The sequence below is a fragment of the Betta splendens genome, chromosome 2, assembly GCF_900634795.4.
Source record: "Betta splendens chromosome 2, fBetSpl5.4, whole genome shotgun sequence".
NCBI lineage: Eukaryota > Metazoa > Chordata > Actinopteri > Anabantiformes > Osphronemidae > Betta > Betta splendens.
The window spans coordinates 24686170-24712905 of record NC_040882.2 but is presented as its reverse complement, the minus strand read 5'-3'; the positions used below and the strand labels follow the sequence as shown (position 1 = coordinate 24712905).

At 46.1% G+C, this 26736-nt stretch overlaps 2 protein-coding genes across 49 annotated transcripts in view; one reads left to right on the top strand and one right to left on the bottom strand.

Moving 5' to 3' along the window:
* The window catches only part of LOC114851386 (5,6-dihydroxyindole-2-carboxylic acid oxidase-like), a 323305-nt gene that overhangs the window by 121097 nt on the left and 175472 nt on the right, over positions 1 to 26736 (top strand). The gene's annotated exons all lie outside the window — the stretch shown is intronic.
* The window catches only part of LOC114851385 (receptor-type tyrosine-protein phosphatase delta-like), a 269652-nt gene that overhangs the window by 130937 nt on the left and 111979 nt on the right, over positions 1 to 26736 (bottom strand). For 46 of the 47 annotated variants that reach the window (XM_029143182.3, XM_029143203.3, XM_029143194.3 and 43 more), the window contains one exon: positions 14756 to 14803. The exons of the other annotated variant lie outside the window; for it this stretch is intronic. The gene's annotated coding sequence lies outside the window, so the exon portion shown is untranslated. The remainder of the gene's footprint in view (positions 1 to 14755; positions 14804 to 26736) is intronic. 47 annotated transcript variants of the gene reach the window in all.

The window sequence follows — 26736 nt, the reverse complement described above, 5'->3', positions numbered from 1 at the left end:
AACGCTCGCACAGCCCTCTTTTCCGTATCAATGCTCCTGTCCGGCCTCGTGTGCTGCAGGCTAGTGGACAAACGCGGTGGAGGTGGAGAACGGAGCATTTGTTTGCATTGGCTGCTTTCATCATAGAACAAAGAAAATAATACGCGCGTACTGTAAAGCATGCATGTGCACGCTGTGTACATTAGTGCAGGTCTGTTATTCTGCTCCATCAGAGGAATTATGGGAACGGAGAGTAAGGTTTATTCTGACCCAAATGAAATATTCACCAGCCTCTAATGAAGCACGTAGGAAACTTTGGTGGCGTTCGTCCCGTTCAGACGTCCGCCCCTCAGATGTTCTGCCGCCGCCTCATTACTGTGGCAGGCACAGTCATTTAAAGCGCGGCCCGCAGAAATGAAATTTCAGTTTTAAACGGCTAAATCAGAGACGCTGCCGGAACCTGTTCACCTGAATTAGTTCCTCAGAGACGCAGACATTCAGAAGGAGTGAATTTAGCTTTCGTCAGTTTGGGGCGAACTAACTTTTTACTATTTGAACTGATTAGATTACTATTAGAAAGATGTGTTTACGACCTCTGACTTATAGCAGATGCGCCTTATTTATCACATTTACTACAATCCAAATGAAGTTTCTCAAGGTGCTTTAATGCACCACTGCAGTGTCTTTGCATGCAAAGCGCGTGAACGGCCTCCTTGCTGTGAACAACTAAGCAGCTGAATAAATGAAAGCCGTGAAACCAAGCGGTGGCCGAGCTGCCGCGTTCAGTCGATGCTCCAGCGTCCTCCTTTTGCCCCTCTCGCTTTGTCCAATGGGACGGTGATGGGTGACGGGTGTTTGGGGGGCTTTTAAATTTCAGAGTGAAGCTGAAAGCACTCTCGCTCTCCATTATCAATAGGGAGAAAAAAAGTGCCAATCCTGCTTTTGTCAGAATGCATGCAGCTGGTAGCGAAAGCTTTTATGTCTTTATGTAATTTGTGCCAATGACAGTGGCCCCAAACATTTTAGTGTTACTGTACAGTTTTGCCGCTGGTGAACATACCGTGCACTTAGCACAAAGCACTTGAGTGCACGGGGGCTGCCCCCACAAAAACCTCTGCATGTGTTGATGTGTGAAATAATGTTATTGTGGGACGATACTCAGAGAGCGATCGGCCGATCGGTCGCACGGCGCCATCTCGTCCAAATGGTTTCCTAATTTGAGTGGACAGGTCCACCAGTGGGTCATCTACCAGCATAGTCATGCGTTTGACCGGGAATAAAGCTGAAATCAATTTCCCCTCGGTGTCTCTGTGGGCCTTTTGAATGCCGCCGTGTTTGTGCCTGAGGGAACACTTACTCCACTTCCTCTGACCTCTTTGTCCCTTTGCCCATAAGCGTCTCGCTCCCGTTGAAATGATGACTGCCTTTCAATGTGTGCTCATAAAACAACTGGGCACACTTATCACAAGTCCAATGTCTTTCAAAGCACTTCACCACGGTTAGCGGGGAATGAATTAGGTTCTTATCAACGTGGCTCTGCCAGTAGCCGTGGTTGGAAACCTTCTATTTGCCCATTTGTATTTATCACTGCAGTGCATGTATAGTTTTTAAGGGTCAACTGATCCAAAGCTGATCTTAGCATGTTACATGGGAAGAAGTGGAAACAAATGCAAAGCTTTCAAACTTTGTGTCATATGCCATTGTAATTCAATTGCTATACCACCAAGGAGGCCTGGAATCTGTTGCAGAATGGCTTGTTACGTCTCACTGCTTTGGGTAATGGTGTTTTCTTTGCACGGGAAATGAAATATAATATCATTAAATAGAGATATGCAGAATGAAGTGCCGACAGATCCATCTTGGGTGCCTGCTCAATATGTTTGTGGGTGCTGAGTAGTACCCCAGTGACAGATCCAGCTCATCATCGAAACATCTCGCTCATGGAAATCTGGGGATTTGGTTCATCCGACGTTTTAGAGATTTATGGCTGTAAATATGTTGAGGAAGAACATCGACAGGCAATTAGGGCACCATCTTGGAGAATGCAGCGCAGTCTGCTGCCAAGTATTTGTTGTTCGCTTGTAGAGATTCACAGGTCAGGCCACAAACTTTCTGATGGTCCGCTTGTTCAATTCAAGGATAAAATCATCATTGAACATGGCTTTCAAGTGTGTCGAAAACCATCAACAAAAGGCGGCTGGGATTTTCAGTATTTGCACTAACCCCACAGAAAATCTTTGCAATGGCACCACTGCTTTTAGCTCCGGAGAGCTGTTAAGAGGGGCCGAGGAGGGGAACGAGGAAGAGGAGCGGCAATGAAGAAAAGCTTTGATGTTGTCATGCATGATTGTACAGAGGCATCCTCAGGCTTATGTCAAGTGTGTTGATTTAGTGAGCGCTGCAGAAATGAGAATACAGATGGCTATTGGTGCTATTTGAGGATGGGCTCCGAGAATTAGAAACCTCTCCAACATCCTTTATCTTGCGTGACACTTGAAATACTTGAGACACGAACGTCACGTTTTGTCCACAGCTGAGGCACGATGCCCACTTCATTAATTTACTTTGGTGGTGGGCTGTGAAACGCGCTGTGGAAGGTGGGTATGGCAGCAATTAGGGGCTTTTTCAGCGTCTGCTTACAGACTAAGTGTTGCCCTCAGGTTGGCGTCTAAAAATAATATGTCAGCTCTCTCAAAACAGCCTGTTTATTCCTTCCTCGAGAGTAGGAGTGACGACTGCTGCTGTTCTTTCTTCTCGCTACTATCTCCCACCCACCCTGAGCCCGGTTCCTCTGCTGTGTGAAATAAACCCTGATCATGAGGTGACTTTTGTTCCATTCAATGTCACAGTAAGGCCAGCGTGGCACCCGGTGGCACGTGTGAGGGCTGCAGGTGCTGGGGCATCTCCCGCCTGCATCGCAGCAGCAGGACCTTCCAAATGCCTAACAGGAGCCTGCACCTGGGCTCGACGCCGGCCTGCCAGACAGGACGGGGGCGTTTTATTCTGAAATGCAGTCCATGGATCATGCAGCCGGGCACTTAGGCAAAGGTGACAGATGTTTCCCCATATCAGAGCTTAGGAATAAATAAATAACAGCAAGGTGCAACAAATGAGTTGCGTCCACTCCATGTGGTGGACATCTGTGCTACAGACTGCCTCAAGCTGTGATCCCTTTGTTTTTGTGTCGTGGCACGATTCCACTCCTAAATATGACAAATATTTAGGAGTGGAAATCTGATCAAATGTACCTGTGGACGTACACTAGGCTGCACCAGGCAACTGTTACATTATTTTGAAATGCTGCTTTTAATTTAATGTCCAAATGTCTCAGAAGGCCTTGAGTCAAACTAATAAAACTGAAAAACTCTTGAATGTGCAGTCACCCCTTGGTAACTAGGCACAGTGTTAACTCTGTTAATTGCCAGTGATGGACAAATTCAACTCCATCTGCATTTTAATAGTCGACGAAAGGAGACCACTAAGCTCTACTTCACTCCCATCTCTTTTTTCTCTGTGACACACTAGCGGCAGCCTATTGTACATTACACTTGCAAGTCATGCACATTTGGCTAAACACAGCTCAGAGGCATAGTGTAATCAGGGAAGCCATATTCCTGTCGCACAGAATACCCAGTGTTTTGGAAGATGGGATTCGGCGCATTCTCGTCAAGCCCCTAAAATGAAATAACGAGAATTTTTTATAGCCGTGGTATTTGCTAGAATAATATGCTCGCCAGGTGAATAATCACACTGGCTGGAAGTGACAAACCAGTGCACTGTGCCATAAATAAGATGGGAATGAGACAGAGGAAAATGATTATTATCCCTTCAGGAGAGCGTTCACTGTTGCTATTGTAAAATGTAAGAGTAGTGCTTATACATATGAATTGTAAGGAAGGCTGTTTGGCGCAACCAGTGCCTCAGCGCTCAAAGGGGCTTTAGATGAATCACAGCTCTGATGACACGCAGCCCCAAACAGTTAAGCCTCCTGATGAATGCGATCCACAAAATACAGTGACTGTGGAGCGTCGTTGGCAGAGGTGAGCCGACAGAGGATTCTGCAGCAGTAAGCCACAAAACCCGTCAAGTCGACGCTCCCCTATGAATAACGCTAGAAACATGTGGAAGCGCCGCATCCCTGGCAGTCAGACACGGCCACAGGTCCAGACGCTGCCAGCAGTTTGCCTTTATGCCCCCATGAGCTCATCATGTTTATTGTTAATTAATAATAGCTCAGGAAAAGTCCTGAAGAAATAAGCGCATGCAACTGAATGCAATATTATTAGAATGTAATTATTTAGGCAGTGGGTTAATTACCTTTCATTGTTTGACTTTTAATTATTGTGATATTACTGTTTTGATTCTTTAATTTGTTTCTAAACAGAAAAGAATGTATTAGATAAAAGAAAAGAAAAATTAAAAATGCACAACCAATATGTCCTGTAGTAACGTCACAGGTGAGTGGGAGCTTTGCAGGTTAATATCGTCTCTTTAAGGTTTTAGAGCTCGTTTGTTATTCGGCTCAGGCCAGAGATTTCCCTCCAGTGATTGGAAATTCAACCTCCCGTCATGCCAGCGGCAGAGATGTCGGAGCATTTACACCTCGGATTGCAAATGCGATAAGAGCCGTTTGTAGAGATAGTGGACTCATCTCTGACCGCTCTCCACAGATGCTGGAAAAGGCCCTGACCTTCAGTGTCATGGCTTTGTAATGGATGAAAACAGTTAGCCGGAATTAGTGAACCACGTCCAAAGGTTCAATAATGGACACCTCGATCCGGTGACTTTGTCAAATCAACAGATTGATAGCGAAGCTATATTGGCTGGCGTCTTTGAAATGTCACAAAGGAGCAGCTTGAAAGAGGACGGATTACGTCCTCTTTGGAACTTGTGATTCCACACCACTAACCCGAGACTTAAACTGGCCGATGATTTCTGATATCTCCCTTCCAAAATAAAAAAGGCCAAGTCTGTCACACCAAAGAGGTCAAATAAATCAAGTGAATCCAAAGAGCAGTAATGCCTTCGGTGGGCTCTATTTCTCTAAACTAGATAAAGTGCACGGCGCGAGCAAAAAGAAAAAGCCTTGTTCCTCGTTTTGCGGAGCTTCTATTCAGGTCCGTCGACCTTATCTTGGGTCCGCAGCCAACTATACGGCCCAACGCCGCCTCCATACGACAAGTGTAAGATAAAGTCGACAGATCAACTTTTTCGATAGTCACCGAGCCCATAAACAACTGGGGCCTCTAATCTGATAATCCACCAATGAAAGATTAGGCGCAGGGAGTATTATTGTGTTGTCACTCTTGCTTACAGGGTCACATGGGCTTTGGCTGCCAGTGTTAGACGTCCGTCGGCAAATCCTGCAAAAGGTGTCACTTCTCAGCAGGTGAGGGGCGGCGATAAGACCCACCGCAAGATACTAAACGGACAAGACGCAATTATCACCGCCATTAATGAGAAACCAATAACTACATTAGGAAATACAGCAGAACGCCAGGGCGGCGTTCCGATTAGGAACGGGCTCCGTATCTGAAAGGTCTCTGATTAGTTTTGATCCCAGGAATAGTCTGCGTGTGTTTATCAGTGGCTGTTTGTACTGTGAAGTGTCCTCAAGCACTGAACACTGAACTCACACTTCTTTCCCAGAGTTTTCTTCCAGCTTTGTAAACCACTGCAACCTAAATTACCCCAAATCTTCTGGTGAGGATCTTTCATTTATGCTCCGAGTGATATTAATACAGCCCACATTGTCTTCCCCTGCTCTTTTCAGTCTGCAATTGTGCTTCCGTGCACATTTCTGAACCTGATATTAACCATCCAGGCAGCTCCTGCATATGCTCACCGCTATCTCGCAAGGAGAGACGGAGAGTTGGAGTAATTCAAACATTCTTCAAACTGCAATTTATTTTCCCAGAGTTGTAATTATGGTCTATTAAAATGCAAATGATGTCAATGGCAGAGCAGCGCTAATCACTCAATGTCTGTTTATGGGCAGTACAGGCACATTAGAGAGACTCTCGCAGTGAGTCGAGATGAACACAGATCCTCTATCTGGGAAGGATCCAGTAAATTAGATCCCTTTTCCAGCTGATAGCATGCGTTTTCTCAAGGGACGTAAAGGACGTGAATATACCGGGATTACACTCAGGCTAAATGTGAAAAGGTGTGGTTTATGATTGCAGTCTGCAAAATGTGATGACACACGTGTTTAGTTCTGCTGCGACATTTACCCCAGTTCTCCTACATCTAGAATAAATAGGCTTGATAATATACTGTACGTACGTTTTACCCGTGGATTGGTGTGTATGTTCACTCTTTGCTTTTAGTGACGCCTGTTTGACGATGTCTGATAAACCTTTGCTACATTAGTAGGTCGCTCAGTTCTATGCGCTTAGTGTATTTACTGGGAGCTTGTAGTGCAACATACAGTACAGAGGCTGTTTGTTTTATTAGAAGCCTAACATTAATTTATACAGTACTGTAGTGATCAGTCTCTGTGGCTCATCCACATTTACAAAACAGTATTTTTTTTTTTAGTTATATTGATCATTACTATTTAACATGGCTTTGGTTGCTGATCTCCACCTGTTTCAACACACGTCATATGGATCTGTCCTATAAACTAAGCTCCAGCTGACTTGGGTGCACGCTTTACTGTGATGTGGAGGCTGTGTGGAGAAGCATCAGATACTGATGTTTTGCATATCATATGAATACAAGCTAAATTACCGCAACCAATTATCACACAGATTAATGTAAATTGATGTGCTCCGACTATGATTGGATAATCTAAATAACATTTAGCATTCTGCAACACAGCTAATCAGCGATGCAAAATACACAAATGCTGATTATCGCTATGTTCAGTTCCTGGCACCTTTTTCGTTGATTTTGCGTTTTACAGTGACTAGATATGAGCATTTTGGGCTGAAACTTTCAGGAAGTTGTGGATCCCCATACCATGCACATTGCATCATGCAAAGAACAGGTACCTGCATGCAGTAGACGACACCCTGCTTGGCCTCCTCTCTGCTGTGTGTACATTCAGACTCTGCTGCTGCTGTTAACACACGTGTATTTCCTGTGCTAACACCACTTTTGCTATGCATTACATTGCGCCTCGGGGATTAGAGCTTATCTATAGCACTGTTAACCATATGCCGTGACAACAACCTCATGTCCCCTCTTATCAGAGACTTGTCTGCTGAAAAGACATGCTGTTATTAATGATCAAAAACCTCAGAAGTGTTCACAGGGATGCAGGCCAGCAATGTAAAACTCCAACAGAATAAACCAGCCGACAACAGCTACTTGGCCAATGTTTAAAACACTGAATTCTGTTGTGCATCCAAACAGATGTATTAATTTGACACTTCAGATGCATGTGGTTTGACACAGAGGCTGATGCTGAAATGCTATTAAATAATCATGCTGAGATAACACTGAGGCCAGCGAACCTTCGCCCTCCACACTTAACAAATTGAGAATGCGCTGGCCCCAGTAGTGGAGTGCTTTGGTAATCACAGGTGAGAGGATTTGTGGGAATATAAATAGCGCTTTCATTAGATCAATACTGTCATCCCTCCTCCGTCGGCTCGCATTAAGAGCACAAGCAGGCTAATAATGGAGGACTAGTTGGACACACTGTAGAATTCAGTTTGATCGTAAGGGGCGGCGTCCCCTAGGGCCCAGTCCCCAGCCCGCTGATAGATTCATCTCTGTGACTGTCCCTGTGGGAGCACGCCAGTGAGTGAGGCACATTGACTTTTCATTAAGGAGATCACTGCATTGGAAATTGAATTTATTTTGGGCTTAAAAACATAACAGAGCTGTTTGCGAGTCGGCCCGAAGGCCCCAGGAAAATGCCGATACAAAGAAAGCTGATGGAGTGTTGGGTTGACTAATAACGTGGCCCTGTTCCCTCCAGTAAAACACACAGGTGTCAAGAAATAACATAGAAAGTTTGGAACTCTGTTAATGCTACTGGACCGAGTCATGATTTCACTGCCCTGTGCTGTTTCGCGTGTCTGAGACACAAACAGTACAGGCCTCCTGCGTGTTTTCATCCAGGGCACCAGCATGAGCCCCCGCCATCAAAAGACCAGGCTGAGCTGTGTTCTGATAATGCATGTGATAATGCACGTGCATAGCCATAAACCAATGAACCCCACGCGTTGCTGTGCTGCAGTTTAAAAGCTAACGGCGCCCAGCTGCATGTTTGCATGTACTGTATATGCGCTGTAACCTTTCAGTCCTCTTGTGCTGTTCATATCAAGGGCCAGTGCTCTACTCTCCCACTCCACCTTGCACCTATGCAAAGCTTGCTGTAAATTTCATCAAGGTGAGCTAAAGTGTTTACCCCATTAATTTATTTCAGCTAACGCCAGAGTGCTGACCCATAAAATGAGCTAAGATAATACTGACCTTAACATGGGCTTCTGCACATGGAGGTAATTGCTAAGGCTCCAGATCAATCAATATTGACTTGCCAGTTGTTGTTTTTTTTTTCCTCCTCTTCTCCGCCCACAATTGCTGGAGCTGAATGTGTAAATTTGGCTTGAGACGGATGAAGAACATATCCCTGATAGTTTAACCTTTATCTAGCTAACATGTTCACTTATCTGGACCATTATGGATTTTGCCAGTCAAGCTGATTCAAAGAAAAGCTGTCGGGCCTAATTATGGGCTTTGTCTCTGAACTCCCTTTAAACTGACAGTATAACTAACATGCACATACTTTAAAATCCTATGTGTACTGTATGTCGGGTGCCACAAGGTGACCACACGTCTTGGCATCTGTCACATCAGGAATGAAACAGTCGCTATTGTGTAATAACATTTCAGCAGTAAATTAGGGAGAAAACAAGCACGCAGCAAACGCACACACGCAAACAGCTTTACATCACAAGGGCTGCGCACTCTGAGGCGTTTCATTTGGCTTTAATTTTTCAAGGTAGGGCTGCAGACTTAGCAGGCATTTCCATCTCGACTTGATAAATCTCACAATCTTCCTTTCCTTGCCACACTGAAGTAATTTATTTTCTATCTCTCCGAGCTATATTTTCCAGTTAATATTTCATTTTTTTTCATGCAACCTGACAAAAGATGCCACAAGGGATGATAAGAATTCTGAAACCTTTGCACTCCCGCTCTAGATACAGGTTTTACCTTGAGAATATTTCGAAGAAATAATATTTCAAACATCACCTGTATCTTATTTCTGACTGCATACACTGTACAGGCTATTTTCAGTTTTCTTCTGAATTGATCCTTTTAAGCACCATTGATTAGTTTAGTCTCAGTCTTCACTTGCATGGACATTACAGATGACTACAACTGGGTCATAACCTGCCGGTTGCCAACAACAAAACCAAAGCGCCCATGCTCCAATGTACCTCCCCACAGGTGAAGATCACCAAGACTGTCTGACGAGAGCCGCTGTTTACAGATTTTCTACATGCGTCAAATCCTAATTGTGTCACTCAGGCCTATTTTCATGCCCCACAGCTACACATGCATGATTTATACGCCACAAATATGAAGTATTAACATTATTGCATGCGAAATACGATCTCGGTCTGCTTGCATTCTTCGCAGCAGAAGCAAATTACATGTTTCATGAGTGATGGGTAGCATTATCCTTCTGGCTGTTCAACTCGCCCTTAATTTGAATTTGATAAGATTTCTTTTCGAGACATTGTTAAGCTAATGTAAATTTAGAGGGAGGACCAGAGCCTACCGCTGGCTTAACTTTGATGAGGTGTTAATATCTAATATCAAAAGCTGATAAAACCCTTATTAGCCCCAGTGGTCTTGCTAGAGTGGGAACTTATTACACAGAGGAGATGAGACGAAAGCAGATGAAGTAATAAGACTGCCAGGGGCTTTGTTACATGTCCCTAAGCTTTCTGACGGGGTCAACTTAATTTTGTGACTTAAATGCTGAGGGTTTACAAATGTAGACAAGCCAACATTGTTTGAGAGATCTAATTCAGACTCTCATATTTCATACACTGAAACATCTGGAGGATTACAGTGTCTCGAGCCAAAGGCAGTTTGATAATCGGTTGTCATTTCGGGAGTTGTATGCCCTTCCCAGCTTTGCCGGTTTTTAGAGGTCTTTGGTTCAATCAAATGTTTGTGAGATTAGTTGTCTGCCCTCCTTTCAAGAACTATTTCCATTTGGGTAGGGCTTTAATGTTTGCCTCTAGGCTTTCATGGCGAAACACTCTGCAGACAGACAATTTTAGAAGTTATTTTGAGAAGAAACGCGGCCCATCGTCGGCCTCTTTGTGGACACGCTGTGAAGTCAAGCCAGTTGCCAAATGCATCAGTGATTGAGCAGCTGTTTGTCTCGGTTGACTGTACCAAGCCCGTTGGAGTAATACTCCCACTAATAGAGGATATTATCAATCGTTTAGCCAGAAATGCAGCTCTACATATTGTGCTGACTTGTAAAGTGCCTTTCTAGACCTCTGCAGAAAGCACAAAGTAAGCACACTGTTTGTATGCCACCAATCAATGCCTTGGACCAAGAGGAATGAGTTTGAGTCCCGGTGACTGAGAGACGCCATCGATACCCAACGTTCACCCTATACAAGTCGGAAAACACCTTGAGTTCCAGCACTATGTCCCATTGATTTCTGTTGAGCCGAACGCGGATTCTGCAGCATTTGGACGTTTAATTCCCTTTCAAGCAAAGTCATTACACAGCCAAGCATTTAATTAAGCAATCACAGCGGTGCAATCTGAATCATTCACTGTCTAAACGAGGGCCAGGTCGGCCCTTCCTCAACACGGGGAGTGCACAGCTCCTCAGAAACATGCTCCGAGCTCAGAAAAACAAGTCAACGTGTTTTGAATTCGCACTATATCCACTCGGTTACACTCCTAATTAAGTGTGTTAAAGGAGTTGTGAGATGGAAGGAGCCAGGTATTTACAGCTGACCTATTTCCTCTTTAAAGGAGATGCCATTTTAGCAGCATGGGCACAGATGTGTCCGACGATGGAGCGGAGAGGTGTCCTCACCTCCACACGCCTCCGTGAACGGGGCAGCGGACGTGACCCCTGCGCTCGTTTCCCACATGAGCTCCAGCTGCAGTGACACTGACTTAAAAAATCCCCGCAGCTGATTGGTCAGAGCTGCTGGCGGTGGTTTTGCAGATCATCTGAATCATGATGAGAATTTTTCCCAACCTCACTGATTTCCTTGCTAGACTGTATCAGCGTTGTTTATTTAGAAAACAATTAGGCAGAAAAGTAGGAAAAGCTGCATTCTGCACTTTGCGATTCACTCATTAAACACTGCTATCAAAAAATGCCAGAACTCCTGCAGTCAAAAGAAAATAGTCAATTAAATCCGTGTCCCACTGAAGCAGCGTGGACCAACAATGCAAATGCGTCTATGGTCTCAAATTATCAATCGCCGGCGCATTTAAGTCTCTAGTAAAAGGAGAATTAATTTCATGGCGGGTTTGTTAGCGCCGCTCATTTAACAGCCGCGCGGCTGCTTGGTTCTGCGGTTCTGTGGCTCTGCGTTCCTTTGTAGTGGGCAGGTGTGCAGGTGGCATCAGCACCTGCATCTGCACCTGCGTAGGTTGTGTCACAGCGGCTGGTCTCTAAAAGCCATTTGTTCCCAGTCACGTCAAGGTGCATGTTGTACTGTGAGCATTAATTATCATTTTCATTCACATTTCTATTAGAGCAGAAGACAAAGGGCATAATGAGTGATTTAATGGGAATAATACTGTCTAATGGGGGATTTTAACAGAACTGTTTGACACAGTGCTTTACTGCTGCGTGGTAGATGGAAAGTGGCTCCACTTTCATGTCATGGACATAAGTGGAGGCTGCAGCTAGTTAGCTTGGCTTCAAGTCAAACACAGGCCGCTAGCTTGGCCAACAGGTGACCCTGCACGTGACCCTCTTAGCTAATTGTGTTCGCAGGCCAAAGTAAGGCTAATTATCGCCTCGGATCATGTGTGTATTCTGTTTCCAGCCCGTGTTTGACGGCAGGAGACGGTCACGTGTGTTTTCCCTCGTTCCGTCGCCCTGATTCCCGGGCTACTAGCGTCATGCTCCGATGTCGCGCTCTCACAGGCCTTGCTTCATAATGACACCTTGTGCGTTTGCACATTTAAAGACTATATTTTTCCCAAACTTGAACTTTGACATTCTAAACTCTGACTACAGATGTTAATCAAAGTCAAAACTTAATCCAGGCCTGATAAGATGCTCTATTTAACAGGCTGCTTTTAGCAGGGGGGCTCGATCAGGTGAAATGAAGAGGAACTGATTGCTTGTGGTGATTGTGCTGATTACATTTTAAATTTAAAACCTCCGTCGTAGTACATGGTCCTTAGCGGTTGGCAGACAATGACATAAGAGATTTAGTAAATGCCAAGGTCTCTGCAATTTTACAGACAAGTAGGGAAAATTCACTTCGTGTTTTCTGTGGCTGTCTGCACATTACGAAGGTGATTTCTGTGCTATTAGCAGGCGTCGCGGCTGCAGTTTGTGCAGATGCAGCTCACGCCACTTTCCGACTCCATCAAATCCTTCCTCATATAATTGGAAAAATGTATAAAGTAACTGTGAGTGATCCCACCAGGCTCAAGAGCTGAGAATGCTGCGTTTTCCTTCCGTCAGGGGAGGGCATTTTTCATATTCTGTTTGTCTTGCCACGGCAGCATTAATCATCAACATGCTTTGAAAGTTTAATAAAACAATCATGTTCTGCAGGAGGGAGAGTTCAGCATTACTGACCTTGTATTCTGACTGTGGACAGAATTCACAATGATCAGTGCAGCAATTTCCTCTGGTCAAAACATTATAGACACTTGCGCTACAGCTGTCAGTTGAAAACGTACAATGAAATACATTTGCATGAAATGTGCCATTAGCATATGGAGAGAGGACATTGGCGGCGGTGCCCACGACCCCGGTTGAGATGGCGGATGATGTCGTGTACATGTATGAGTGAACTAGTAACATATGCTTTAAAATCAGCTAGAATGTGATGGGGCAGACTGTTCTGGGGGTGACATGTACAGGACACAGCTCTGGGTGCAGGCATTCAGACTAATCACTGTTTGCATGCATGAATAACCTTGTCCTAATGCACAATCACAGGAGGATTGAGACTAATCCGCGCTATCAGAGCCGTGCGAACGCCCCTTCAGACAAAAGTGGAGGATTCGCTAATAATTTAAAGAAAACCACGAGAACTCTGCTGAGCTGTTCCCGGTGGCTTTAATATCATGGCAGAGATGCGCGTTTCAGTCCATAAATTCACTTTCACATCTTTCCCTGCCTCCTTCCAGGTGATTTGTGTGTTGGCATGACACGAGAGATTACGGAGCCGGCTGCAAACTCATTTGAGATCTGTTTGCGCTGCAGTTGGGAAGCGTTGACTTTGACATCTTCACCCACACGCGCTGTACGTTTGCTGGGTCATGATGAACAGCATCACCTGCTGGGTCTGTTTGCTCATCTTCCATGACCGGAAAGTCATTAAGCATCACAGGCTGTACTGTATGGCTCTGTGTGTGTAAAGTTGTCTTTGTGCATCTTTGCAGCAGATGTTTAAAAAAAACGAATGCTCACCCTACTGTATAATCATACTGTGACCCCTGCTTAAAGTCAGAGAAAATCAATATCTGCACATACAGAAACCAAAGCACGACTGGGCCCTTAGTACCTATTGTTAGATTTCAGTAGTGAGTCTTCATCATCATACTGTAAGTGTGTTCAGGGAGAGTACACTGTCATATGATGAGACACAAGTATTGATAAGCAGAGGTAGTGGCCTGTAGTAGATTATGTGCTCGTAGTGAGTTGGCAACTGTATGGACAAGTGTGCTGACATATTAACGCAACTAAACAAACCAGATGTTATTTTTAAGGACAATATAACCAACCAGCTATTGCCATTATGTGTAGAGCTGCCCATTGTAACACTGTACTGTATGTACCTGAGTGAAGCTGCCAAAGCCTGTTGATGTGTTGCACTTTACACTCACTGTAATGTGTTTGAAGGTCCAACAGTCAGTTCCTAATGAAAATGTGACCGCTTGTATGAATATAAGGAACACAGCGCTTGCTAGACTGCACTTGTGCTGCCCATTATACGTTTGTGGTTGTCTGTTTATTGGAGATAGCAGATGTAGCCTCATTCGGGGGAGAGTGGATTCAGAAAAAGGAGGCGGCAGTTTGGGGCCGTAGTGCAGGTGGTGGGGGAGGTCTAACCGGACTGCCCTCCACTTAAAGCCAACAGGCAGCAGGTGAAAGGAGGAGGCTGCTTGAGACAGATGTAGCTGTACTTTGGCCCACGCATGCAGGATTGGGCTGAGTTAGGTCCAGTTTAATGGTTGGAGCCTAAACAACCAGCCAGTGTTGATGTACTGGAGTGAGTGCTGAGCTGCTACAGGACCCAGTGAACCTGCTGTAGCCTGGCCTAAGTTCTGAGCATTAACCCTCTGCTTGGGTGACGGCTGGAAAAGCCCAGCATTGTCTGTCTTTGCATATGATAAAAAGTAAAAACTGACTTTAAAGATTTTTTTTTGCTCGGGGGAAAAAAATGACTTCATCCATGTCTTCACATCCCTTGAACATTAAAACTATGCTCCTCACATCACCCATCTTAACTTACCTGTCCTCATTATCACTGCCGACTTTCCAAATTGAGTTATGATATCCATTAAAAAACCATATAGGTCTAAAGATAAGCCACAGAGAGAAGAGTGAAGGAGAGAAATCCTTAAAGAGGCCTACCTTGAGGTCGAAGGTGTGAAAGTCATGGAACATTTTCTCTCCTGAGACCTGTGACAGAGCAGGGGGGATGAGACGTCAGTCATGATTAAGCCACAGTGCAATTACAGAGCAGTTCCTCTGACAGTGATTGATCAATGAGGAACTCTCCTAATGAAGACAAGGACTCAGAGGCTCCCAGGAGCAAATTGGCAAAAGTAAGTAGTGGGAATAGAGTCCCAGATTGCCAGGGCGCTAAGAGGATCATACCTGCACCAGCACTTTGGCTGTGGCAGCAATACAGTATGCAGGTGGGTGATTTCATGCTGCTGGAACCAAAGTCAAGTAATAGCAAAGCTACTGTAACTGATGAATGTACGATAGTTTGCATCACTTTCCTGCTATATTCTGTTTTAGGTAATAATTGAAACCTTGTCAAGACATGAATTTACTTAAAACGTTGTTCTTGCTGTGAAAAATGAAAAACAGATGTTGATTGAACTTTCTCAGTTCCAAAGGGGCCTCACTGTGTCTGAACGTTGAGGTTTATGGTTTAAATGTGGCTTTTTTTGAACAGTGATGTGCGGTGAGGTTTATGGCACATGAGGCACAGAGTCGTCCGGAGTCACATTTTACAATTGTAATAACTGAAATGAGTTTTTTTTCCAATGGTCAGAATGCATATTACTACTGGCCACATTTTATTTATTTATTTATTTTATTTTGATTCCTCTCTCACCCAAAAGGACATATTTGTTCTTGAAGGAATTTTTGTTTTTCACTATTAAGAGACAGGTGTCTCAGTTTGACCTGTCGCCTCCATGTGTTCTTCACAGTTGATACTCATTCTAAAGTATGGAGAGGTGTAAATGTTTAATTTTGAAGTTTCAGTGAAGTTTAAGGTTGTTTTTAAAACTTTAAGTTCTACTTTAATCAGTTTTACAGGTTTGCTCTTTATTTGTGTAACAGAGAATAATTTACTCAAGGTCCAAATTTACATTTCTTTGTTTCACTTAGTGTCATCTTTTTTTTAAGAAGATTTGAGTCTCATCACTGCTACAAAGTTTTTCTCTACATGAGATCAGGAAATGTGCAAATTCAGCGATTTTTACTTTACATGACATCCATTGCATCCGCCCCCCCATGAACGCACTTCTCGGGGTGTAGTAGTATTTTATAACAAACGGCTGGTTGCTGCGTGTGATGTCTCGTTCCACTGCAGAGCCGTGTAATCCATGTGTTTACAGACAGTCTTCTAGATCAGTGCTGGTTCTGATGCCATTGACCCGACAGTCACTTACTGGCCTCACGCTCGTGAATTCCAAGCTGATCCTTCGCTTTGCTTTGACTCGGCTGCAGAAAACGGGCTGAACTCGAGGGCCACTTAAACACGACTGTCGAGCGCAGCCTCATTGTTAAAGCACCAGAGAATGAGGAAATCAGGCCCTTGAGGCAAAAGCATCATATGCCACTGTGTTGAAATTCACTTTTTGATTTAGCCCTGTAATAACCCCCCACCCCCCCTCCAACGAAAACCTGGACTGCCTTAAAGCCTGACCTACTCTGAGAAGGGACACATTTGCTTTGTGTTGTATTCAAGCCATGTTCACGGTGGAGGAGGCGCCTGCCAACCCCCCGGGCCTCCGAGGGAGGCATCTGACTGCTGCTTCAACTTTTGTCTCCTCTACACTTCAGTATGCACACCATTGCCCACAAGCATGCGCTATACATATGCAAAAAAGTAACACAAAGACAGAGCAAAGTAAAAGTGAAATCATGTTGCTAGATGTGAGTCTTTACAGAAGGCTGCCTGCATGAGTCATAGCAGGAGGGGAAGTTTGGCAGCGTGTTTCACTGGAGTCACTAATTAATAAGCAGCACACACGGTGCCACATGCTGCTTATTAATAAGTGCAGGTGCATTTCCCATAATCTTTGAGTCAATCACCATTCGTGGGCTGACAGTTCATCAAATCACTCATCTGCACTTTGTAATAATAAGTGTCTGAATGACCACACAAACACTGAGGCGCTCTCTAAACACGGCGCCCTCCGTGTTTAGATTATTCACTCAGCATTGAAGATGACTGTCAGTCGATGCACAGTCGTTTCACTGTGGAAGTGCGGAGCATTAGATCTGGGTGATTTGAAGCTCGCGGTGCTCCTGTAATTTCATACTGTACCCAACTAAGTCTAGTTCAAACACGGGGGCCTCTCCACCTGCGCTCTCTGTTCTTCCCTTGAACATCAAGATCACACATCCAAGTAATGAAAGAGGCGAAGTCAAACAAGCCGGTGTGCTCTGAGCCACGCGGGGCTCGTTTCCAACGCGTCCCAGCGGGGGGCGGACGCCTTTGACTGCATTTGAACAGGAAAAATACATGTTTTTAAGTGTTTCTTTAAAAAGCAGATTCTTTTCTTGATGATCATTCAGCTGCTCTCATTTTGTTTTCCACATTGTTTGGGGCTTGGTTCTCTGTAGATCACATACAACCAACACTAATTAAGCTTTAACGGATTCAAATACAGAGGCTCAGCACGGAAGCAGACGGCTACTTTCCACCTCACACCGATTCAAATGTGAAGCATCCATCGCAGCCGCCTCCCACAGCACAGGAGCTGACGGTGGACAGTTGTTCCACCCTGAGGCGGCCGGCGTCACACGCAGGACAAACAGCTGAAGACTGTCGTAATTGCTTGAGGTGCCAGGGAATAAAACAGGGCTGAACACACGCTTATATAGAATAAACAAGCCTGTCACAAGCATTCAGAAATCTGCTTCCTCGCAGTGTGTGCAGCACATCATACATTATAACATTACATAACATGGGATGTTTGAATGGTCCATTGTGATCAGTTACATTGATTTAGTGGTGTCCATGAAGGCAGTGCTCTGTTGTCGGCTTCTGTAATGAAAAGGTCAGTAATGAGGTTTTCTCCACTTTGTTCTTCACCTGAGGCCGAACGCATCCTCTCACTGAAACCGCTCCCGTTGTTCGTTGAAGGCGGCAGTCGACCGGACTTGGAATGTGTTGGTGCAGTCGTATCGCGGGCTTCCTCTCACGCTTGGGTTGCCCCATGGAAACTCCAGCACAGACAGCCTTTAAATTGGACTGCGAGGATACTGGAACTAAAGTGCATTTTTTTCAGTGCGCAGGAAATCTGAATCTGTGATATTACCATTTCAGGGGTGAATGGATTTAAAGCACGGTGGACTGATAAATCTCAGGACAGGGTGGAATAGATGAATCTCAAGTTATTTACCCTTTTTAATTGGAAATGTCTGTCACAGGGCAGCGAGCGGAGTTCTCTCCCAAGCCATTATCTGTCTGCCCCGATCATTCGCAGGTATTTTATGGCGAGTGATGTGCTGAGTGTCAACTGTAGCTATTGAATTTATCCCTGGCGGATTTTTATAGGCTTAAACACACAAATGCTGAGGAGTTGAAAAGCCTGCCCAAGGTCAGCCTGTTAATCACATCCGTTCACTGTTTCATAGATTCTCCATGACGACTGACAAGATTTTACTGACAGAAAAGCTAAATAGCCTAATTTACTTTTAGGCTAAACGCTTCGGTTTGACAGCTCCGGGCGTTTATTTGATTAATCTGTCTCCGGTTGAGCTTTAAACTTACTTTGTGAATGGCCAACTAGTGCGAAGTGTTCCGAGCTCCAACAAGCCGCTCGGCGCTGCGGCTTCTTTGGAGGAAGCTCTTGGCCTTAACTCATTACTGCTCCTCAGGGTCCTGTCAATAATTTCCAGCTCCCATTTCCAGCACGTCATTGCCTGTGCGGCGCCTGAGTGATGCCGCGGCCGGCGTGGGCTGCGTGAAGGATGGCTCCGGCTCCGGCTCCGGAGGAGGACACCGCTGGGACGCTGCCAGCCCAGCGGGTGACATCACACGCTCCCGACGCCCGCGGTCTGCCATCGTTGTGTGTGCAGCTCCAGCCAGTGGAAGTGCCAGGCACAATAACCCGAGCTCTGGCTGCGCTGCCGGAGCACACACGTTCCTGGACTGCACTTTGACCGCATCAACAAGCCACACAAAGCACCGAGTGTTGATTTTGCACCGACAAATAATTCAGTGATCCGGTTTCGTATTCCTTTGGCCCAGCGCTGTGCTACAGAACCATCTAAACACACAGACAGTCTGCGTGTGTCGCAGGGAACCGACAACAGCCCGGTTCAAGTGCTCGTCGCGATCCTACTGTACGTTATGTGTGTGGCTGCAGATGGCCCCTGTTCTCGGCCTGTTTTCTCTCTCCTGCGACTTCACGTCGGCCCCACGTATAAAGGCTCATTTGCACCATCTGCCAGAGGAGCTGATGGGGGAAAGTCGAGCCAGGAGCCGGTGGCGAAGGTCCGGGTGACGGTTCATCTGCTCTCCTGCCTTTGACCCCTTTATTAGGTAGCTTTGCCCTGTAGGCTGATTCCACAATCAGCAAATACTAATGCATTTACAAGCTTCTGTTCATGCATCTAGAAATGCATGTTTCTATCTGTCTTCTATCTATTATTGTGTTTGAATCTCCTGGCAGCTCCGTTCGCTGTGAACTCAGACACTGACTTGCAGCTGTGCGACCAGACAGCTGCAGACCCACGTCGGTGTGCCAGCCCTCTCTGCAAACTGCTGATGAAGTGAGGGACTCCGCTTTGATGGTGATTTGAGCATATACAGTCTTAGACGAGTACATTGCATGAGGGTTGAATCTGTCCCTTCGCATCTCTCTCACAACTTCCCACTTCCAGAAACTTCCCAACGCAGTCAGTTATCATTGGCACAATGTGTCATGGTTCTGACGCTTTGATTGTTTCTGTGTTTTCACATAGAGGGAAGTGAGGAGAAAAAGAGAGCCTCATGTGTTGCTGAAGGTCCTTTTAGATACTCCCCATCCCACATCTCCCTGCACAATTAATTTTATCTTTGGGGTATTATCAAGAGGGAGGCTGGCAAAGCAGCATGACAGAAAAACGGTCCAGAACCCCGAGGCCCAGGGTGGGAATTAATCTGTTTGACAAGATCTCTCACAAATGATTTGCCTGGCTTTCCTTCAGCTGGATGTTGCCACTACCCTACATATCTGAGGGGGTGAAGCATGTTTCAAACATAATGCGGACTGAATCGACTCAAAACACTGAAGTGAGCAGTAACAGGGCGCCGCTGACGTGGAGGAAAAACGCAGCTTGACAGGTTTGGGACAACGCTGGTCGCACAACTGTTAAACGGGCATTAGCATAATGTGTTTCCGTCACTGACATTGTATGAGTCCGGAAGCAAGCTCCCGAGAAACGGTGTGGAAAGCTCGCGCTTTCAAAACTATTGACATCAACAGACGTTTGATGGGATGCAGAAAATTAATCAAAGTAATGATTGAATAATTATCTCAAGTGCAATTAATTAAACATGCCAATGAACTCATCTTGAACAGCTGTCCTGGCTTCACCACTTAATCGCTCGTGAGAATTACCAAGCACAAATGGAGGACACCAAGTGCAGGCAATAATCTCCGCAAAGTGCATTGTTTACAAATAGTAATTAATATCACACCGTGTATTAGCGGCTAAGTGACTGAGGAGCACTTCCGTAATTGTACCACAGAGAGTTGGGTTTTCTCCCCCACTCAGACACCTTGTTAAGACTGAAGACAGATTAGAAGCTCCGACGCAGGAATTATGGGCTGCATTCCATTCACGCAGATTTACAGTGTTTTTGATTCAATATTTCGTGGATGCTATAGCACCTTATTAAAATGTCAGGAACACACCATACTTCACTGCAAAATCTATGATTTAACCTGCTGGATGTCCTGGACACCATTAACCAGATAATTCATGCTCAATCCAATTTCTAGCCACGTAGCGTAAAATGGATTTATTTCATGTTTCTGCCTGAGAATGTGAAGAAGTTGCGGGCGCTCTGTTGGCAGAGCGCTGCCGGTGTGTCAGTGATTCCTGCTGCATCTCGCGGGGAGAGCGGTGGCCGGTGTGGGCGTCCGCGCCGAGGTAATTTCGGGCCTCGCGTCTGCGGCTTTCACGGTTGGCGGAGCCGAACAGTCGGAGCGAGGCCCCGGGAAATGATCTGTGTGCTTGTGACTTATGAGGAATCTATCTTTGACAGACTGGCGTGTGGAAACGGGGATGGAGATTGACAATGAGTGGCAGCAGGTGGTGGAGGCCCTAAAAACCAAGGGCTGAGTTAAAGTGGGATATTCTGATGGCAGTCGTACTGCTTCTAGCTCACTGCGCTTTAACACACACCCATTAAGATATGTGTAATTACATGCTCTTATTAGAGCTAATATATAATGGTAGTACTGTTGGAATATTAAACCATTGTACGATCCTGAACATAAAAAATGGATAATTAGCATATTCATTGTACTTTTAATATCTTTCCCTGTACTGTACATTTCAGTGGAGACTGTGCCATTGAAGCAGGAACAAGATACTACAGTAATTAAAAAGAGCTTAGCACAAACGGACACTTCGCTTCCTTTTTGTTCTTCAAAACTCCCATTCGGAATGAAAGTAAAACATATTTAATGTCTTTATAAGAAAGGTGAGCGGTGATAAAGTGCTCTGTTGTGACACAAGGGCAGACAAAGGTCCGGTTAATTAGTCTAAACGGGTGTTTGTTTTAAAGCGGGACAGAATAAAAGACAAGTTAATGTCGAGGTTTGTATTGAAGTGATTCAGTTCCAGTTACTGAAGCGCACGAAGCTCTAACGGTGCCACACGTTCCCCGCGTCAGTGAAGGAACCTGGACCCGAGTCACGTCTGCAGGAGGTTCTGTCCCTCTGCCGACGCAACACAGCTGCAGACGCCCTTTGTTCCGTTGGGTTCCTGTCTGGCGTCACACCTAACTATCTCTAAAACAGCTTCAGGAACAGCAAAGCCGCCGCTGCATTGGCTGCAAACAAACATCCCGTCAAGTGACTGTTGTCTTGAAATCGGTTTGCTTCCAGTCTAATTGGTGCCGTTGCTGCACGGTGGCAGCGCTGCTTAAGAGGCCTTGCATCAGTAATAATCCCAATCACTTCCTTTTGCGTGGACGCGTCCTGTTGGCGGCTCCTCCGCTGCGTTAGCTCCTACTGGAACCGTACGTCCACCTGAGCGTTGAGTCGTGCCTGTCTCGCTGTCTGCGACCTGCAGGAGCCGAATGTGTTTGTGTTAAGCAAAACGTACGCGGCGCTATTGTGGCAGCGCGTCCCCGCTCGCACTCAGCCGTCCACGGTTGTGTTGTTGTGAGTGCACACACACAGACACACACACGCTGCTCGCTCGCCCGCTCTCTCTCTCTCTGCACACGTTGCAGCAGAGCCATCCATCCAAACCCGCAGACCATGAAATTAGGTTAAGACGTAAGGCTGTGAATGACACAGGTGTGGATACAAATGAGAACATCCGAGTGAAGGAGTGCGGATCGTCGCCGGCGACGCCGCGCTGCTCACAGGCTTCCTCGCTCATTTCACAGCTTCGCCCTTCGCTTTGTTTAGCCCACTTTACCTGCGCAGCGCCGGCCAGGGCGGGGCATTAGCATAAGCGTTGGGTACGAATAGGAAGAGCTCTGTCCAGATCCCAATCTCACTCCCAGCGGCAGCGTAAAGTCGCTCATCTTGCAAATTTCTGAACACTTTTGTTTTTAATACACCAAAACCCTTTCTCAGCATAAATCCCGACAGCGGTGATAATATTCTAACCCTGTCAGTGCCGAAAACCACAACACTGTCACCATCCTCACGAAAACGTATTGTTTCCTCTACTGGCAGTAAATAACATCAAATGGCTGGAAAATCAACCAGTGTGAACATAATTGCCAGGACCGCTCTTCTAAACTATACGTTGTGCTCCGGTGGTACCGGCGTGAACCTCAGCCACAGCACGGCCCTATTAAGGATGCACCTATCCATTATCTAAACAGTTTATGCTGGTAGGGGTCACGGGGGAGTCTCCAATCTCAGGGCCCTGCTACGGATATGAAACATAATTTATTTCTACATAACGTGCACAGTTTGTAAAACAGACAGCATCTAATTGCTGAGGTTTCCATAATACGGCACAGGGAGAGTAGTGATAATTTAAAAGCTCCCAATTATGCCATTATTTATCATTATGCTTCTGCTGGAGTGAAAACAAATACGCGGCATTCCACTATTCATCTGAAGGTCCGGGCATCATATAATTGAGAGGCCATTAGAGAGTGTCAGTGAAGAATATGGATGAGTGGGCTTTACATGCACGGCAGGAGTCAAAGTTTCCCTGCGGCAGCGGATCGCGGTCCACTCCCGTCTCGTCCCGCGCAAAGCGGCAAAGCGGGTTAACGCGTCCGGTTGGTCATCGGTGTCGTGCTGTGGGAGCGGCCGCTCGTACGAAAAGCACCCTATCGACTATTGCTTTTACTATAATAGCTTTCGACCCCTGTGTGAGCCACGGTTTGCTGATTCCCGCAGTCCTTCAAACTCCAGCGGCTTCAGACGCGAACGCTCTCAGCTCTGATCAACGCAGGTCCGCGCTAATGCGAGAGACCGCAGAGGACTTAAAAGATAATCAACTGTGTGCTGTGGCGAATGCGGTATCAGCGGCATCTGATGTTGATTGATAGGGCCTCCGGGCGCGTGGCTCGCGTGAAAGATAAAGTCAAGAATGAAATTGGCAAATAACGAGCCTTTCCGTCCTTAAACCGTTTAAGCGAGGCGTCCCGTGACGTCAAAAAGGCGGCGGACGCGTGAGTGGAATTTAAAAAAAAAAAGCCAATCAGGGGAAAGGAACGCCCCGCGCGCCGCCTCGCAGGAGGAGTCCGCCGGTTAATGCGCCTCGCCTGCACGCACGCACACACACACACGCTCGCGGGATGACGAGGGTCAAGTGGCTCTGAATGCGCTCCATGAAAAGCCCTGACGCCAGCTAATATTTCCCCGTGTCATTTGCATAGCGCGCGCCGCCTCAGCCCGCTCCTTTTGTCGCCGCTTTCTATTTGAATGTCAACACTATTATTACAGCAGGTGATGCAACAGCAGGTGTCTCTGCCTGTCGCGCCGCGCGTCCCCGTCTTTGTGCCTCCGCTGCCTTCCTTCCTTCCACAGTTTTGTTTAACAGCTATCATTATGTGTCTGCCAAATGGAATCCATTTGGAATCTGCTTTTTCGGGGCTTTCGCGGGCGCCTGCGTTTCTGCAGGCTTGACATTCAGGCACTCAGTCTGACTGTAATGGGTGAAAGGGAGAAAACTCCTCGCCGCTGTCTCGCCTCTCTTTGTTATTGTTTATGGCCGAATCCCTGACAGTGTTACTTCTCACTACTTGGGGAAAATAGACACGTTGACATTTCCCAGCCTGAGATGTGGCAGTGCATGGTTTTACTAGTAAACACAGTTCATTACTGCGCTGACAGCTGATGACCGAGCATCAAGCCTTCTGCAGCTTCCTCTCTGAGCGCTGAACAGAGCACAGAAGGAACCAGGCCGCTCCTTCCTCCTCATCCTCACCTCAGCCGTGGAATCAAGTGCACTTCATCGCCCGCACGCTGGGACTTTGAATTTTGGCATCACTGATGCGCAGAGACTTGAAGCCGTAGAAAGAAACGCTCCGGTGTTTTGGAAATTGTAGGAGAAAGGTGACGGATTACCTCACCGCTAACAAAGAGAACGGTTAAATAATAGATCTGCCATGCGTCGCTTTGTCTGACAAATATTTCACAGTCTATTTCGGGTTAGAATCAAACAGGATCCACCCATTTCCTCTCACAGCACGACAGGATGAGTTCTAGCTATGAATTATTGCTTTTATTCATTCACAAAAACACGACAATCCCTGAATTTGTAAAATCTGCTGTTTATACTGTCTCTGTTGTATGTACTGTACTATAAGTCCTCACTCCTTTATACATTTGGACAGGATGATCTTGGATGATCAGTGTTTGCTACACTATGCTTGTATTCACTTGAAACTGACTTCATGACGCTACTTGAAATTTGCCTAAAATATGTGGTTTTCCTCTAGCTGTACTCTGTCACATAGAGAGGATTTAGGAAAGTACGGTACAGTATGTATGAAATAAAGGTAGTGCATCAGGAAGGAAAATGTGAGGGCCTCAGTCTAATGCCTGGTGGATTTGAAGACAGACAGGAGCAGATGATGCTTCAGAGCATAATTAAAGCTGCTCATCCAGTATATTTGCCATGTGAGATGCTCAATTTATAAACTAATGAGGATTCTGTTCATGTCACGTTGACAAGAAAAATAGACATTTTCATTCAGGAGCCAGTGAGAGAATTCAAAGTTCAGTTTAATAAGTTTCATATTTTGTTCTAATTCAATGTTTCTAGTAAGTGGAGACATTTGCAATCTGGATATTAAACTAGACCACAGGTAATTATTGCCGACTGTATTGTAATGGAAGCTTTTCGTGCCGCCAAGCTTCAAAATGACACATATATGATACATATGCATGAGTGTACAGTACATTTCAGAGTCAATTTGTTCCACCGTGTTGGCCACACTGCAGTATTAATCTGGTGTCTGATCCGATGAGCAGCTCACAGATATTTCCTGAAAGTCATAATGTATTAATTGAATGAGCAACAAAATGAGTGTTAATCATGCAAATGATTAGATTTATGGCTGTGTGCTCTGTCTGAATAGATGGATAGAGTTGACAGAGTGCGGCCTCATGCTGCCATAAACCAGCGGCCGTCCGAGGCCGGAGCCCAGAGCGGCTTCCTGCGAGGGCTCAGAGCGCGTGACCCTTCATTCAGAGCTTCTTCACGTTGTGGACGGAACGCTGCGCGACGGAAGGTGTTTCCTGTGGAATATAATTAGAGGTGTTTCATCAGCGCTCGGCGCGTCAATACATAAAATATGCCGCCGTTTAGTCTGTGGCATACTGATGTGTTACAGTGTGTGTCATCATGGCGCCGGCGCCGCACGAGAGAAGCCCACAGGTCGGTGGGAGCGGCGGCCGCTTCCAGGGAATTAGCCTAAAATATGCACCTTCCTTCTCAGAGCCTCACGCTGCCCATGTCTGACATGAGTTTCATTACGGTGGAGATGTGGAATTCATTTTAGCACGACTAAGCATTTTAATATGATTGTCACTAATATCATTCATATTTGCAACATTTCCAGCTCAGCGGCTGGATATTCTCATATCCGGTGGGAGTGGGACCGGCGCCTTTTCCTCCCAAAGAGGCAGCAGCAATATTGCACGTCTTTTGAGTTTATGCAAAGCGTCTCCCATTTCCCTCCAACAGCACTCACTCGGAGCAGCCGTGGCAAATATCATTAAATGCCCTGTTAACACACACGCAAGCGCGCACACACACACGCGCACACACACACACACACACACAAACAAACACACACGCGCACACACACGCACACACACACGCACATGCACACACAAACAAACACACACGCACATGCACACACGCACATGCACACACAAACACACACACGCGCACACACACACACGCGCACACACACACACATCGCCTTCTCTGCGCCGCGACTCGCTTCGCCTCCGCTTTCCTCCTGACTGTCACTCGGTGGCAGCGCACGAGGGGAGGGAAGTACATTGATCTGCCAAAGTGAGCGGCCATTTCCCAGGCCGCGCGCGTCGTGCAGCCTCCGAACCCGCGCCCCTGAATGGGCCTCGCTCCTTCACCTGGCAGAGCGGTGGGAGCCCCTCTGTGGTCGGGGTCGGAGCCTCTCGCACGCGTGCGGCGCCAGTAATAACGCGCGTTGTGGCGAGTCAGCCGTCCTTCCTCAGGCGAGGATAAAAGTAAAACATGGCTCCGTTATTGAGTCGGAAATCACTAACTGTGGAATTCCCAGAGCGGGGCTTTAGCTCAGGCTGCATTCCTCTCGCTGCCGAGACGCCGAGCGTCCACATGACCTAATACGATGCTCAGAGAAGCCGCTGGTAAACAAATCCTCAGACTGTTTATGGAATTCAGGTGGAAGACGCACGGTGTGTGAAATATGTGGTTTTGCAGATCGTTGTCACGGC